Raw genomic sequence first — 16,484 nt, 5'->3', positions numbered from 1 at the left:
ACCCAACACTACAACCTGTGAGAGATGCACTTATATAGCCAAACTGGAAGCAAAGCTCTCTTCACCCAAGACTGGACTAGATAGTCAAGAGGAGAAGGTAAACACTTGCACCACACCACACTCATCACATAGTCCCACAAAACCTACACCACCAAAACACACACATAGAAACACAAACCACACACCTACATTCACGGTGGCTCTGAATAAAAACCTGCCAAAGCATCAGGGACCTCCAAAGCAGAAACGCAAGCAAACTCCATCCCCCAACACAACCCAAATGACACATAGCCCACAAACTCAGTGTGCCACTCAACCACAGCCCATAAGGCATAACAATGTATCCAACACTCTAGTCTTAGGTGACTCTATAGTCAGGCACACTGATGTTCCACTCACCAGGCTAAACAAGAAGAAAGTTACTTTCCAGCTGCCTGTCAGGTGCCAGCATCCGCCACATAACACATGCAATCAGGTCACTCCACAACAAGTACAAATATGACACTGTCATTCTCCATGTTGGTGTTAATGACCTGAGACATACCTTCCTGGACTACATGAAAAGAGACATGTAGCCCAGGCAGGTATGACCCTAGCCCTGAGTAGCATCCTGCCATCACCCAGAATGATACCACAGTACAAAGACAAAATGATTGACTTCAACAATTGGCTAAGCTTCTGGTGTCATTCTAAGGGGATCCAGTATTTGTCTGCCTGGGACAACATGATCAACAGACCATGATGCTTTGCCAGAGATGGCCTGCACCTGTCGCCACACCTGTCGCCCTTGGGATTCCGGATACTGGCTAAGGCTCTTGCCACCCTTATAGTGCCTTTTTTAGACAAGGTTCAAATGACAAATTCACCACTGTAACAGGTACAAGCAAGCAAAATCTGAGGGTAATGCTACTCAATGCTAGAAGTCTAAACCTCAAAATGCACTCACTTGAGGCACTCCTTAAAATGGAGAACATTGACATCTGTGCAGTAACAGAGACCTAGTTCAAAGCTCCAGAGAGCACCCCTGCATTATCAGGCTATAATAAATACCACACCTTTCAGTCACCTAACCCGGAATGAAGCACTAAAGGTGGAGGCGTGTCCATATTCATTAAGGATATCCACACCTCCAGGCTAGTTGCACAGTATAATGCATCTGAGATTATCCAAGTGCAACTAACGCTGGGCAAGACCGCAATCCAAATTGTAGCTTGCTATAAACCCCCCCACCATGCCCCAGGATTCCCACTCCTCATTTCTTGATACACTGGAAAGTATTAGGGTACAACCCAACACCCTATTTCAACTACCCCACCATTAACTGGGAAAACTACTCATGTGCCAACTCTTTTGCTCAACGTTTTCTGGAATTCGTAAATTCCAATGCCTTGGATCAACTTATTCACACCACCACCAGGGGTAGCAATATCCTAGACCTGGTCATTACCAACATGGGCAACTGGTGTTCCACACCAGAGGTCAGTTCCTTGTTGGTCAGATCCGACAACAAGCTAATCACTCTAGACATCTACATCCCCCCCACCCCCAATTAGGGAAACCACCGTAAAAAATGTCTCCAAAGCCAACTTCACACTTCTTAAGACAGAAGTGGCAAACTTCATGACACCCATGCAGATGGACAATACAGTTACGACTGCAGCATTCTACACAAATGCACTCTATAAGCACTTACACGAGTGCATGGATCGTGCTAGCCCAAACAGAACCACAATGCTATCCTCCAAAAAAAGGAAGCCAATCTGGTGGTCCCCTGCCATAAACAAACTCTACAACAGAAGGAAGAAACTGTTGCAAAAGAGAGTAAAATCCCATCAGTGGAGGAGCTCCCTGGTCAGCCTTAGTAAGAAGCTGAGATCCCTTATAAGATCCTCCAAAGCTAGCTACAACAGTAAAATCACCACTGATTCTAGGGACAAACACAAAGCATTCTATAGCTATGTCAAGAATCTCATTGGCATCACCCAGATCTGCTCTGAGTTACAGCACAATGGCACTAAATATACAGAACCAACTGATGTTGCCAACATCCTGGCAGATAGGTTCAGTGCTAACTTTACCCCCCCGTCTCACCCCCTAGAGGACCCATCTCTATACCGGAAGAATGCAAAGTTCCTGTAATCACGGCTGCACAGGTAAAAAACACACTCTCCAAAGCCAAGAACACAGCATCCATGGGACCTGACAATATCTCAGGCTGCGTTATACACGAACTACAGAATGAACTGGCACCTACCTAAATGCCATGTTCAATCATAGCCTCACCTCAGGCTTTTTCCCACTGAATAGCACACCACAACAGTTATCCCACGCCAGAAAGGGGGAGCCATGATGGACCCCGGGAACTACCGCCCCATTAATCTGACAAGCCTGGTCTGCAAGGCCATGGAACGTATCATCATGGAACTCATAAACAAAGACATTGGTAATCTCCAAACTCTGGACTCTACCCATTTCGGGTTTGTAAAAGGCAGATCATGTCTCCTAAACCTGATTGACTTCTTTGAAGCAGTCACCACAGCCATAGATGAGGGTAAAGTGGTTCACACAGCTTATCTAGATCTCGCCAAGGCTTTTGACACCATCCCCCACTCTGGAATTATAGATAAGCTCACTAAACTAGGTATAAATCCCTATGTCACAAGATGGGTTGCCAACTGGCTCACAGACAGAACCCACACTGTGAAAGTAGCAGACTCCAAATCTGACTTCAGACCAGTGACAAGTGAAGTACCACAGGGTTCAGTCCTGGGTCTTCTCCTGTTTGGTATCTACTTCTCTGAAGTACAGGCTAACACAGAAGGTCTTTGGCTAATAAAGTTTGCAGATGACTGCAAACTAGGAGCCATAATCGAAACTCCTAACAATGTGGACATACTACAAAAGGGCCTCACTGAGACAGATGCCTGGTGTCAAAGCCATGGCCTGAAGCTCAATGCCAAAAAGTGTATTGTCATCCCCTTTGGTAAAAACTCTGTACCCATGAACTACCACATAAGTGGTAGTCTACTTAACACAGAAAGTGTGATAAGAGACCTTGGGACACAGGTGGACAGTAGTCTCTCCTTTGATAATCACTTCGCCACAGTGGTCAGGAAATCCTTCTACATGGCTCACCTCATCACAAAAGGTTTCTCATCCAGAAAAAAAGAGGTCATTGTTCCCCTCTACTCATCACTCATAAGACCCATTATAGAGTACAATGCCCCTTTTGGTATGTACTTCACAAGACATCTACAACAACTGGAAAGGCCACAGAAATACCTCACAAAGAGGATTACTGGCCTCAAACAGATGTCCTATGCAGACCGTCTCAAAAAACTCCAGCTTTACTCCATCACATATCACCTACTCAGAGGCGATCTCTGCCTAACATACAAAGCTATGTCAAACCCAGAGCTGTTGGACATGCTCCACTTAAAGAAATCCCAATTCCTCTGAGCTACACGCTCTAGGGACTTAAACCTTGTCACCACAATAAACAGAACATGTTGGAGGGATAGATTCCTGTCCCAGAGACTTCCCATACTCTGGAACAGACTACCTATCTATGTCAAACAAAGCTCCTTATTAGCACTCTTCAAGAAAAATCTTGATAATTGGATGGGAAATAGGAAATTCACCCCAGGGATCACTTTGGTGGCTCTGCTCGACAGGAGCACAGGAAAATAATTTTCTTGGGTGGCGAAAGTCAGGATACCTTATTGGCTAGGCTTATATAGGCCCTAGGGATAATAGCCTAGTACCTACCTATGAACCTATGAACCTATGAGTGCGCACAGGCTATGAAGTGTCACAAATGTTTGAGCTAGTAAAAATGATGAACAGTCTTAGTAATCAATTCAAAAACTGCACAAGCTCACACATAGATTGTGAGTGCGCACAGGCTATGAATTGTCACAAATGTTTGAGCTAGTAAAAATGATGAGCAGTTTTAGACAGTAATTGATTCAAAACCTGCACACTCTCACAAACTGACATCACAGTTGTTGAGTTTTTGAACACTTTCAGTAATGACAAACTGTGAACTATAAGAAGCCATGAACTTTAGAAAACACAATTTTTCATAGACTGCAATCTATCAAATATTATGAGCAAGTGCACACTGTGATGTATCCGACTGTAAGTTATAACAAGTGGTGAGCCGACGAGTAGACCATAAGAAAACAGAAATGTAAGCTAGCATGTCCAGCTACCACAGTCAGATATTAGAGTACATAAGCAGTTAAAAAGGCTACTTACTGAAATGCTGTGGCTCACACTGCCAGATCCCAAAACATAGAAAACAAAAAAAAAACTGAAAATAGAGAAGAGGAGGGAATATGAAACATTGCTTTTCCCCTTTTAACTTATTTTTTGCAGGGGGTAAGATCCCCGAAGATTGGATGTGAGAGGCAAGTTTCGACACCCCCAAACTTATATATGCCAACTTTGAGATCACTGTATCTTGGGAAAAAAGGAATATTGCAAGAAATGGCATTTTCTGCTATGGAATATATGTAAGTCCAAATGTTTGCTAATTTATTCTTCATGACTCAGGATTCAGCAATGCTAGTCATGGCATTTGAAATGGTTACAGAAAGAAACCTACGATTTATCATAAACCATGACATATAATTTGGTGAACTATTACAAACTATAAGGTTTTGTAGATTATGAACAAATTGCAAGCTGTAACCTGTTGCCCACTTTAAGCTATCATAATGTGAGCTATTATAAAAAGTGAGGTGTTGCACACAGAGAGATGCTGCAAGCAAGGTGTGAGCTGTGGTACATAGATTTCACAACTATTGCAGATTGTGATCCGTTGTAGACAGTGGTCAGTCACAAACAATAAGCTATAATTCCTGGTGAGCTACAACAAACAGACTATAAGCTATCACAAACTGTTAGATATTACAAGTTGTGATCTGTTACACACTGTGAACTGTTAAACATGGTAGTTTATCATACAATGTGACTAGTCATATACTGTTAGCTCTCACAAACTGTGAGATATTGCAAACAGTGAGCTGTTACACACTCTGATTTATCATGCAATGTGACACAGGCTGTGAGCTATACATTCGTAGGTAAGTACAAAGCTAACTGCCTTTGTGGGTCATTTTAAGCCTGGACAATTTCCCTTTTATGAGATTCAAACCATGTAACTTGTGTTTGTGAGGTAAACACTAACCATTATGGCAAATGCTCCCAAATACACTAAGCCATTGGTTTGTAGACTATTACAAGCCTAACCAATAACCAGAGGCTAGAATCAAATCTGCACTTAGTATTTTTGAGGCAAAGACTTTAACTATTATGCTAAACAGTGAGCTGTTGCACACTGTAATTTATCATACAATGTGACTGGTCATAGACTCACTGTGAGCTCTGACATGCTAATCTTGATCCTGACTGAGCTGCATTTACATTTTTTTTAATTTACCTATTCGAACATGTCTCATTTCCCAATAAAGTATTATTCTGCATTAAAAATACAGGGCTATAAGAATCCACAGAAACAAACCACATGAAATGAATTACATACACCTCTATTCAAAACAGACAAGTCTGACCAGCATCAAAGATAATCCAACCAGCAATTATGGACAATAATGCGCCAGTGCTCCTGACTCACACAGGAAGTACAGCCATTTTGAGCCACTGCTGTTGACTCACATAGGAAGTACAGCCTTTTTGAAATATGTTTAAGACAACAGCAATGACGTGCAATATGATTGTTATTATTACTGCTTCAGCTCAAACTCATTTGTTCTTTGAATTCACACTGCTTCTTATCAATGCAGACCCTTTCTACTTCACTCTGAAGCAACAAAAATCTACCAGTCCCTTCCCTCCAATGTACAAACCATCTCATGATTCATTAAATCCAACTGCCCTGAAGTTTGGATGTTACTGGGATTAGTCAGTGCTGCTCTAAACCTTTCTGAGCTACACAGAATCATCAATGTGCATATGTTCTTCCAATGCTTAGATTTTTCATGAGTGGCAATCACCTACCTTATTGTTTCCATTTTGTTTAGTTGAGTTTCAAATAAAAGTGTAATCTACACAGTACTACAAATCAGTGCAAGTTCCATGGCTCACAATTGGCTAATTCAGTCCAGTGAACATAGCTGGCCTTAGGCATAGGCCTAGGGCACCGCTCTATCAGGGGTGCTTTTCCAGTATTTATCTGGTGTAGGTAGACCAGGATGGGGGCACCGGGTGGTGTCGTGGGGGCAGCATGGAGCCCTTTTGCCTACGGCACCAGTTGGCCTAGGGCTGCTCCTGCCAGTGGCATCCACAGTAATAGCAACTTCTTCTTCTTCTTTTAGCTTTTCCTGGTTAGGGGTCACCACAGTGGATCATCTGTCTGCTCATGATTGGCAGTGGAGTTTTACGGTGTTGAGTTGCCAGCCCGGTGCCCAACCTTCCACAGAAGGCACACACATCCACACACTCACACCTAGGGCAAATTTAGAATGTCCAATCCACCTACAGCATGTCTTTGGGATGTGGGAGGAAACCGGAGCACCAGGAGGAAATCCATGTGACCACAGGGAGGACATGCAGACTCTGCACAGAAGGCACCCCAGCTGAGGATCAAACCAGATAACCTCTTGTAACCACTGCACCGTGGCCACCCCATCCACAGTAATAGCAACAAAACCAGTAAAATGCCAGTAAACTTCAAATGCTTCATGCTTTGAGCCTAAAGCCTCATTAAATGTAGAGCCAGTGAGGGAGACATTCTACAACTAGAGTAGCCAAACTAAAATGGAGGTAGAGCATCAAAGTAAAGAGCAGTTGAAATTAAACTCTGGGTGAGATGTGACAGCAAGATAGTTTTTGCTGGATCTGGCCATGGTTACTTTAGGTGAACACAAACAAGTTACTTGCCAGGTTTTAAAGAGGATAGTGATAGGACATATACCACTCACTGTGACTGATATATTGTACAAGAGATCTGGGCTTGTATTATATATGTACTTATCCTTTATTTTTACCTGGTAATGGCCTTTAAAATCATGGCAAATCTAATAATATGTATTTTTGATGAAAGGGAGAAATCCATAGTTGTTTCATTGACTCTGTTCTCATTTTTATTATTAATCATAAATTCCATTCACTTTTGCATTGTAAAAAGCAGGCCCCTAACCCCCTAACAGCGATCTCATCATGCAGTTAGGAAAACACTTTGTCTTACTTTATGGATGTCTAATGCTGGTTGCAGAATTCCATGTATGTGCAGTTTATAGTACTAGAAGAAAGTGTGCAGCCATCATATAAGATATTTAATGGCCTCTCACACACACACACACACACACACACACACACACACACACACACACACACACACACACACACACACACACACACACACACACACACTGTATTGGACAAACATCAAATATTTTAAATATTTTTGGAAAGCCACATAAATGTGGAAGTATAGCAAGAGTACTTTCTTTTATTAAAATTGAGATGCAGCTTTAGATGAAGCAAAAGTTGGACAAAACCAAAACATTTTAAACTGCACAGGAACCCACAGAATATCTCTTTTCTTTTTATGCCCAGTGGCTTCTATGTATAAAAACCCAATAACATACAGGCTGAATCCAATGGATGGTTAAGACCACTAAAGCCAAGTATTACTCATGGCATAGACAGACAGGCACACACACACACACACACACACACACACACACACACACACACACACACACACACACACACACACACGCACACACACACATACAAACACTGTAACGACTCTTGTTGTACGCAGCCTGTCATGAACTATTTGGAATAGAATACTTTGTTTAGGCCTTAAACAGCTGAATTTCTTCCAAGTCAAGTATTTAGGTACATCAGACTTATTTGCCAGTCTATAAATATTAGCTAGACATAAAGTTATACAGACATATGCACATATATGTACATGTACACATTTATATAGACACGTGTGTGCACATGCATGCGGATGCACAAACACACACACACACACACACACACACACACACACACACACACACACGGATGCACACACACAGGTTTCATTTATAAATGCAGCAGATGGAGTTATTTATCTGTGTTGCTGTTTATTGTTATTGTTGGTTCATACAAAGAAAAGGAGAGTCACCTAAAGACAAGATCACTGTTTTGATTATTTCTGACAATCCGGCCTCCATTTCCCCAACTGAACCTCCTCCTCTGAATATCTGCCCTAATCGGACCAAATAAGTCGATGAAAAACGATTACCAGCTGTCAACCCAGAGAGAGAATGGGAGGGAACTGCACATTGCAGAAGGCCATCAAAAGCAGTGTCATGTTCCCAAAGTTGAAATTTTCAGAGATAATTGTGCGAGATGATGGAGTTCTCTTGCCCTATCTCTTTGGTCCTACAAAGCAGCTGCTAGTCTATTTTCTACTTGGCTGGGCTTGCTTTAGACCTGTCGAGCCATATATCATTCTGATTGATTTTTTTTTCTTTGCAGCTATAAAACAGAGTGATAATGTGCATCTAAAATGCATAATGATAGGTGAGATTCTGTGCACAATGTGGGATACGGTTTGAAAAGAGTAAAAGTACATAAGGGGAGGGTGACACTGTGCACTTGTCATCAAATGAAACTCAAGCCATCATATATACATTAATTTCTTTTTTGTATCTTATTCTGAATATTTTCTGAAATAAGCACACTGAGTGAACGTTTCTAGTCAGGTACAATTGCTGGCATATGAGATGCTGTACAAGGGAAGAGTATAAGAAAATGCACTGGGATAGTTTAAGCATAAATACTGTGTATCCTTTGAGATGCCAAATGAAAACTGTAAATTATAATTGACAGAATAACTAAGCTAGGCTAAACTGCAAATATGTGCTGATGTGTGCCAATATCATAAGAAATGAACATAAAACACAAATGATAAATCTGCTAAATGAATAATACTTAAAGTAATATCTAACATACCACTGCAGAGCTAAAGGGACTGCATGCACTGCAGTTGCCATCAAGTGGGCTTGGAGAGCAGAGGTAAATATTTAAGGACTAAAGGAAAACTTGCTACAGATAATTGCAGAACACTGTGCCAGCAGATTTACAGATGAGGACTGTCGAAACAAAAACCAACAAAGGGAGAAAATGAGTAAGGGGGGCATGAGGAAGCATTTCTCCATGTGGGAGGGAGGTAGAGCAAAAGGCAGTATGTTTATATGTTCAACCTCCTGAGGAGCGAGATTAATTAAATTTACAGTGTGCGTTAGTGTGTACACCTTAGAAGGGATTGCAGGAATGTCATGTATAATAACAACTTGGCCATAAAGCTGCTATCAAGCTCAGCCTGCTTTAGTTCAGTCTTCTTCCCTCGTCTATCTGAAAAGAGAAAAGAAATATGTTATGAGTTTGTATTCCGGTGATGGGCTGAAGATGGTACAGTGTGTCTAATCAGGGGAGGTGGAAGCCATATGGGATATATATTTGTGTTCCAGTGACTGGATGCAGCTGTTGCACCATATCTAATTGGTGAGGGGGAATACATATGGAGTATGCATTTGAATTCCTGCTGCTGCTACAGTGCATGTAATTGTGGAGGGGGATATAAGGGATAGGAATCTGCATTCTAGTGACAGACTGAAGACATTACAGTGTATCTAATCAGGGGAGGGGAAGCCATAAGGGCTATACATTTGTATTCCAGTGACTGGATGCTGTTGGCATAGTGCATCTAGTCAGAGAAGGGGAAGCCGTAAGGGCTGTGTGTTTTATTCCAGGGACTGGATGTTGCTGCGAAGCATTAGTGTGTGTGTGTATTCTTTTCGGCTTTTCCCGGTTAGGGGTCACCACAGCAAAACTCCGGTCTGCTAATGATTGGCAGTAGACTTTTTTTTTTTATGGTGCCAAGTTGCCAGCCCGACACCCAACCTTCAGCAAAGGCATGCCCATTCATGCATGTCTTTCGGAGGCCACTCGACCACGGGGAGGACATGAAGAGTCCGCACAGAAGGCACTCCAGCTGAGAATTGAACAGGAGAACCTCTTGCTGTGAGGCAACAACGCTACCGCTGTAATTAGTAATGCAAAAAATTAATTGGGGGACTCACTATAGTCCTGTTGCATCTCCAAACTCTGGAACATCATCCCTATACAAATAAAAATGACTAACAAACTTCTAAGCTATAAAATCAAGCTCAGACCTTACCCAATCCTGGTCATGCTCATGTTCATTGCCAGGGTGAGACCTATAGCGAAAACACAAGCAACTTCTTACTTATTGCTAACTTTTTGCCTACCTCTGCACTTGAATCATTACACCCCTGACAACTTTCCATCCTGCACTTGAATCAATACACTCCTTTCACCCACCTCTTAAACACCACTTTTCATCTTTCTCTGTTTCTAACTGCTGCCATTCACTACTCTACCCCTCTCATGCATTCCCTGTATACCTAAGTTATAAACCTCCCAGATACATCAATTTGAAACATGCAGCCTAGACAGAACTAATCCTATATTCTGCTCTCTCAGTAATATGCTATTATCACTATCTTAATATACAATACTAAATTCTCACTTCCTACATAATTTTATAACTTATGTCAGTATATATCTATACAAGTCTTTCTGTTCTGAAATGTATGAACATAAATTTACAGCAATGTTTTCACTTCTACTGTATAAATCTGTTTACTTCCTGCTAGAGCTGTTAGAACTGTGTAAGTTTATACATGTTGATGTAAATACTTTACTATATATACCTGTCTTATAATTGTTTTTTTTCTGATAAATTTAACTGTTGTTTTTCTTAGAACTTTCTAGAAGTTCACTTGTTAATATAAATGTATTGTATTGAAGCTTTACGGCCTAGGCTAGCTCTGAAAATAGGCTATGCCCAGTCAGACTTTCTCCACCAACAAAGCCAAATAAATAAATAAAATGCTGCAGTGCATCTAATCAGGGGAGGGGGAAGATGTAAGGGTTAATGGTGGGGTGGTAATGCAGTAAGGGTGTGGTGGTTCTTTTGAAAGTATAAAATGACAAATGTAAGCCAAGTGACATGGCAATAAGATTGATCTTGAGGGGATGATAGTGGAGGACATTTTGCATCCTGTCAGATTTAAGTCAGGGTGACCATAATGCTATTTAAAGATGTCTTTAGAATCAGAATTATGACATTGCTTGATAACAGATACCATGTCAGACAGTGTTTTTATGCCACAAGCAGAGAAGTGTCCCTTCATTTTAAAACCACAGAACTGCAGAAAATCTTCAAATGTCCATAGATACTCCACAGGATTCAGGCATTGTATTTAAGAATGTGAAATACTGAAGGCCAAGGCAGAACTTACTATGGAAGGGTTTACTTCACAAACCTTTAAAATAAAATATACAATCACCAACTATTGAATACAACAGGCTGAAATTAAAATGATTGATTATTACAGAGCACTACAATAAAACAAATTTACTGCAGGAGTAACTTCAATGTCAGGGATTTCCTCTTTCCTGTGTTCCCTCCTTATGTATTCTGTCTCTGATATAAGCAAATGTTGGAGTGACAGTAAAAAAATTATGCTTACTGCAAAGTCTGGTTTTACTCCAAAGCCATATTAAGTCCGTGGAACCATAACTGTGTGTTGGGGGGGGGGGGGGGGTTAGTAAAGCACTTCCCTTTTGCAGCTCTCTGAATAAATGTTCTTTATTGTATCACTGTTTAACTTTGGTGTTCTTCAGTCCTGTGACCTTAGAGCATTTATGGACATTTTTGATTCTATCTCAATTTCAGAGCTTCTGCAGTATAAGCTGAAGAAACAGTCTTGGCTAAAGGTGCAAATGGTCTGATGCATACAGTGTAGTGCCATGCCTCTTGTCTTCTTGTAAGCAAATGACAAACGGGAAAACACAGCGGTATTATTATGTGCTTTCTTTGAGAATACTTAAAAAACACCAGTTTCTGACGCCTGGTATTGCTGTGATTTAATGATTCATAAGATCATCCTCCCTGAATATGTTTCTGGATACAGAAAAGAAGAAATTAAAAAAAAAAAGATTCACACTTATGGCAGCTTGTGTGGACAGGTTCTATCTGCTGACTAACAAGTGCCTGCAACTGAGTTTGTATCTTATGTTTTCTTTAACTATTAGGCAGTCCCTCTTTTCAGGTACTCTTCCTGATAACTGGAAACAAGCTGCAGTAATTCATATATTCAGAGAGCGGACCTATACTAGTATCTTCACCTACTGTCCCAGCCCTCTTTGTTCTCTCTCTCTCTCGTTTTTGAGCTATTTTTTTTCTTAGTTATAGAATGTATCAATAACCTGTTGAGTAATAGTTAGGGTGAGTTCTAACCATACGAACAGCTGCATTATTGTCATAATTATGTTTATAACTCTGTTTACTGCAGTATGGGCATAAACAGCTTTAATGGAGCCCTATTTGTTCAATTAACTATAGAGTGATTATGTCTGTCACCTGTTTTCCCATCTGACATCCATAAACAAAGTGCCAAGTCTAACACTAACTCAACCATAGGGCTAGTAATTTATGAATTTGCTTTATGGTTTGGAGACTGGCCAGTGTGCTGAGTCACAGTGAATCCATTTCAAACACTACAAATATGGAGGTTTGGCTGCAGAGTTAAGACTGATAAACATTCTATGTAAAGTTGTTTAGAAACAGCAAGGTCTTTTTTTAGCAAGATCAAAGGCAGTGTTCAGTGAATATACATATGGCTATGTATAGCTCAAGTTATAGTAGTTCACTTACCAAGTACTTTGCTTTTTGCCCACTTGTCTTCCAAATTTCTTAATTCCCTCAACTTTGGTCTTAACTAAATCCTATGTTCTTGTGATAATGACCTGATTCTGATTCAGAAGACATACCTCTCAGTCTCTTAGTATAAGAATTCTAGACAAAGCCAAAAATAATGGGGTGGATAAAGGCCAAAACTCATGAAATATTTTAAATATTGCCTTGTCTGAAAGTTAAATATCATATCGGTCATTATTTAGTTACTTCAGTCCTTGATTACTTTCTTGGAAACCACAAATTTTATGAGGAACAAAACGAATACTGAGGTATGCCAGCAGGACTGTTGCCCATTCCTTACACTGAATCTGGTCATTACCAATCCAACTGATCACAGATCTTTTCTGAACTAATATAGCTCATGCAGACCAAAAGCAGAGATGATTTTTTTTTATTAAAACTGCAGCTGTCTATAGCAGCTGTCACTTCTCTGGAACATGCCTTCACAAACTTCTCCACTCCCCTCTAAAATGGTGTACGGTGCAAACACTCAAAAGGTCCACAGATTTGATTGTCAAGTTTATGAAGTATAGGTCTTCTAGAAGCTTGATTGCTTGACTTTTATTTATTATTTATTTATTTTATTTTATTTATTTTACATTTGTTTACCGGGAAAGTCTGACTGGACACATGTCTTTTTCACTGGAGGCTCGGGGAGAAAAACTACAGTTACTACATATACATAATAAATATGAATAACATTAAAAAATGGAGGTAAGACATATCAAAGTGCAATTGGCAGTAGATTCATTACATAACTTAAATGTGACTTATATACATCAGTAAAGGATGAGAACAGTAATTTCAGACCTTCAGATGACTCCTGTTTATCGTTCATTCATCATTTAGCCATAGTGCTCCTTATACCAAAATAACCTCTCGGCCAAATGCTGTGCACTCTGCTTCCAGTATTTTTATACCTGAAGTAAAGGCATTTCTTTTCCTTAAATTAAGGATACGTTGCCTACTGTATTTCTGTCTCTTCTGGAAAGTAGCTCAGATTTTAAAACTTCAAGAACAAAACTGGCCAGTGTATTCACCTTATCCTGCTATTAGCACCATTATTTCATGGTTCTAGAATAATCTACTTAACTCTTTCACTTTGCTCCTTGTACCATTCATTATACCTCACTTACTTTTTAGTTTTCTATTAAATAATTTTTGTTCTGTGTGTCCCACACACTTGAACTGCCCGACTATAAAATACCCTTACTTCTTTCCCCAAGGGCTATTTCTTTATTCCCCATTTGAAATTGCCACCTTGGAATAAAGCCTTTTCAGTTTTCTGGCCTACAACATAGATTGCATTAACACATCACATTTACACTGCACAAGACATGAGAATTCTGTCTGCCAGAAAGAAAGTACAGTTGAAGTCCAAGGCAAACACAACTGCTAGACAACTTAAAATATATCCTCTAACTAATGTGATTGAGTATTACTATCTAAACTAAGCGAAATGCCACTTTTCAGATTACCAATATGCTGTTATGAATATTTCATTTTAAACTTAGTTTATTCATTTTGCATTCATCTTCATCTAGATCTATAGTTGTACTTCTTGAAAAGGGTCCAGTCTGGGCCAGTCCATTTGCCTGGACAACAAAGTAATAAGTAAAATAAAATAAACAGGGTGGCAACAACCTGAAATAAAAGTGTCTAACAGATTGTGTCCTTACAAAAGTTACTTCTGAGCAGGTTCTTTGCAGACAAGCCATTAAATAAACAAATAAACATTTCAGTGCAGTAATCTGAGCAGACTAACAAACTGTAAGTACTTCTTTTGATGAGAGAAGCATAAAGTGTTAGATTGACCTTTGCTGTGGGGAAAAATTACGTGTGGAAGAATTGCAGATAAGTGAACATAAAGTCTTGTGTAATTCTATTTCAGGGTACATAAATCTCTGCAGTCAAGAAGGGGAGGGAAAAACACTAATACATCACAACGGACAGGTCATTCTGTGAGCACAGCTCAGCACCTGAATGTTTGGAGATTAGAGTCAGTAATAATTTCCAAGTGCCATGCTTTATGTTAATGTGTCAGCTTTGGGTTGTATTTTTCTGCTGAGGTGGCTGCTTTGTGAAGCTTAATTTCACTTTAATGGAAGTGTTGTGCTTGGTATCAGCAATGGTATACTGATTTAGGCATCTGCTGAAATGAACTAGGTTTTATTATTAGGCCATACTGCCATAATTCCTGATGTCTCTTACCCAATAAGAAATTTAGAGGATGCAGTTAAATTCTATAAGTACTGTATTAGTGCAGTTTCTATAATTCCTTGTGAATGTCAAAGCCTGCATTAATGCAACTAAGCAATTTTTAAAAAGGATTTTTAAAACACTGCCCTCATAAAGAGGCTGTGATTGGGGTCCATTTATGAGGCCTGCTGACATGCTATCATATATGACACTACCTGACAACGGACTTAATTTGGACATTTTTGGACAGCATGTGAGTACTAATCACTCATGCAGTATTAATGAGGGTTGTCTTTGTGTACCAATTATTAATATGGTGGCGAATATTTTAATGTGCTGTCCATTTGTATAGAATAAAATACTGAGTTTATAATGGATAATTGCCAGTGAGTTTGATCAAAACACAAAACATTGAATGAACTCACAAGCAATTACCATTAATCACCTTTAAAACCATTGCATAAAGTAATTATAGAATACATTTGCAATTTCAAAAAGTAAAACAAAAAAAAAAACAGCTTTTTATGTGGGGGGGCTTTACCCCCATGCCACCAGAAATTAAATACACTAACTCTAGGGTTGCAGAACGTCAAACAAAAAAAAAGGCAAAACTCCTTGAATTGTGAAATGGGCAATATAATGAAGTTAGACCTTTACATAATTTGACAAACTTTACCAGTGATGGAAAACACCACAGTTTCCCTGTGTGATAAAATGTGTGCAGTGAAAACTTGTACAGCATTCATAATACCACACCCCAAATTTCATAAGTATTAAAACTGTGCTAAGATAACCATTGATTAAAATACTTATTTGCATGTAGATAGTGGGATCTATTTTACCAGATAGTAATCCTTTGTTTCTATCCTGCCTGTTAGCATCACACTGCACAGGTGTAATAAAGTGTGACATTGTGAGAGTTATTGATCTGTTTTGTACTTTAGATTTCCTGGATGCCATGAACTTTGTATATACTTGCCTACATGTTTGGCTCTTTAGTTTTACATTTTTTTTACTTATGCAGCACAAACCTCAAACATTTGGCTATTTATATTCCATTTAATGATGCCATATGCCCCAAACATTGTACAGTTTATCACTTCTCATAGTATTGTTTTACTGCACCTTTTCCAAGTGAACAGCTTACAAAAAGAACAAGCAGAATTATGAATCACTCTGTAGGATTGCAGTTTGCTTTGAGGTGCATTGGAAATGGTGACTGAAGGATTAGCACAAAGGGTAGCGACTGGTAGCACATGTGCATCTGATGCTGAGATGGGAAGGTTATGTATTCTATTCCCACTACATATGGTTAGACCTATGCTCTGATGCTGACACTGTAGAGCAGAGTAAGGGGATGCTGCTGTCTTGAATTGTTATTCTTTGCAGGAGATGTTTAACTGTGGTCCCGTTTTCCTCATCCGCTAGTAGCTTAGGTGGATGCTAAAGATTCCTTGCCCTCCATTGAAGA

The sequence above is a fragment of the Protopterus annectens genome, chromosome 6.part0, assembly GCF_019279795.1.
Source record: "Protopterus annectens isolate FY-2018-M chromosome 6.part0, PAN1.0, whole genome shotgun sequence".
NCBI lineage: Eukaryota > Metazoa > Chordata > Ceratodontiformes > Protopteridae > Protopterus > Protopterus annectens.
Note: the sequence above shows the minus strand (reverse complement) of the source record.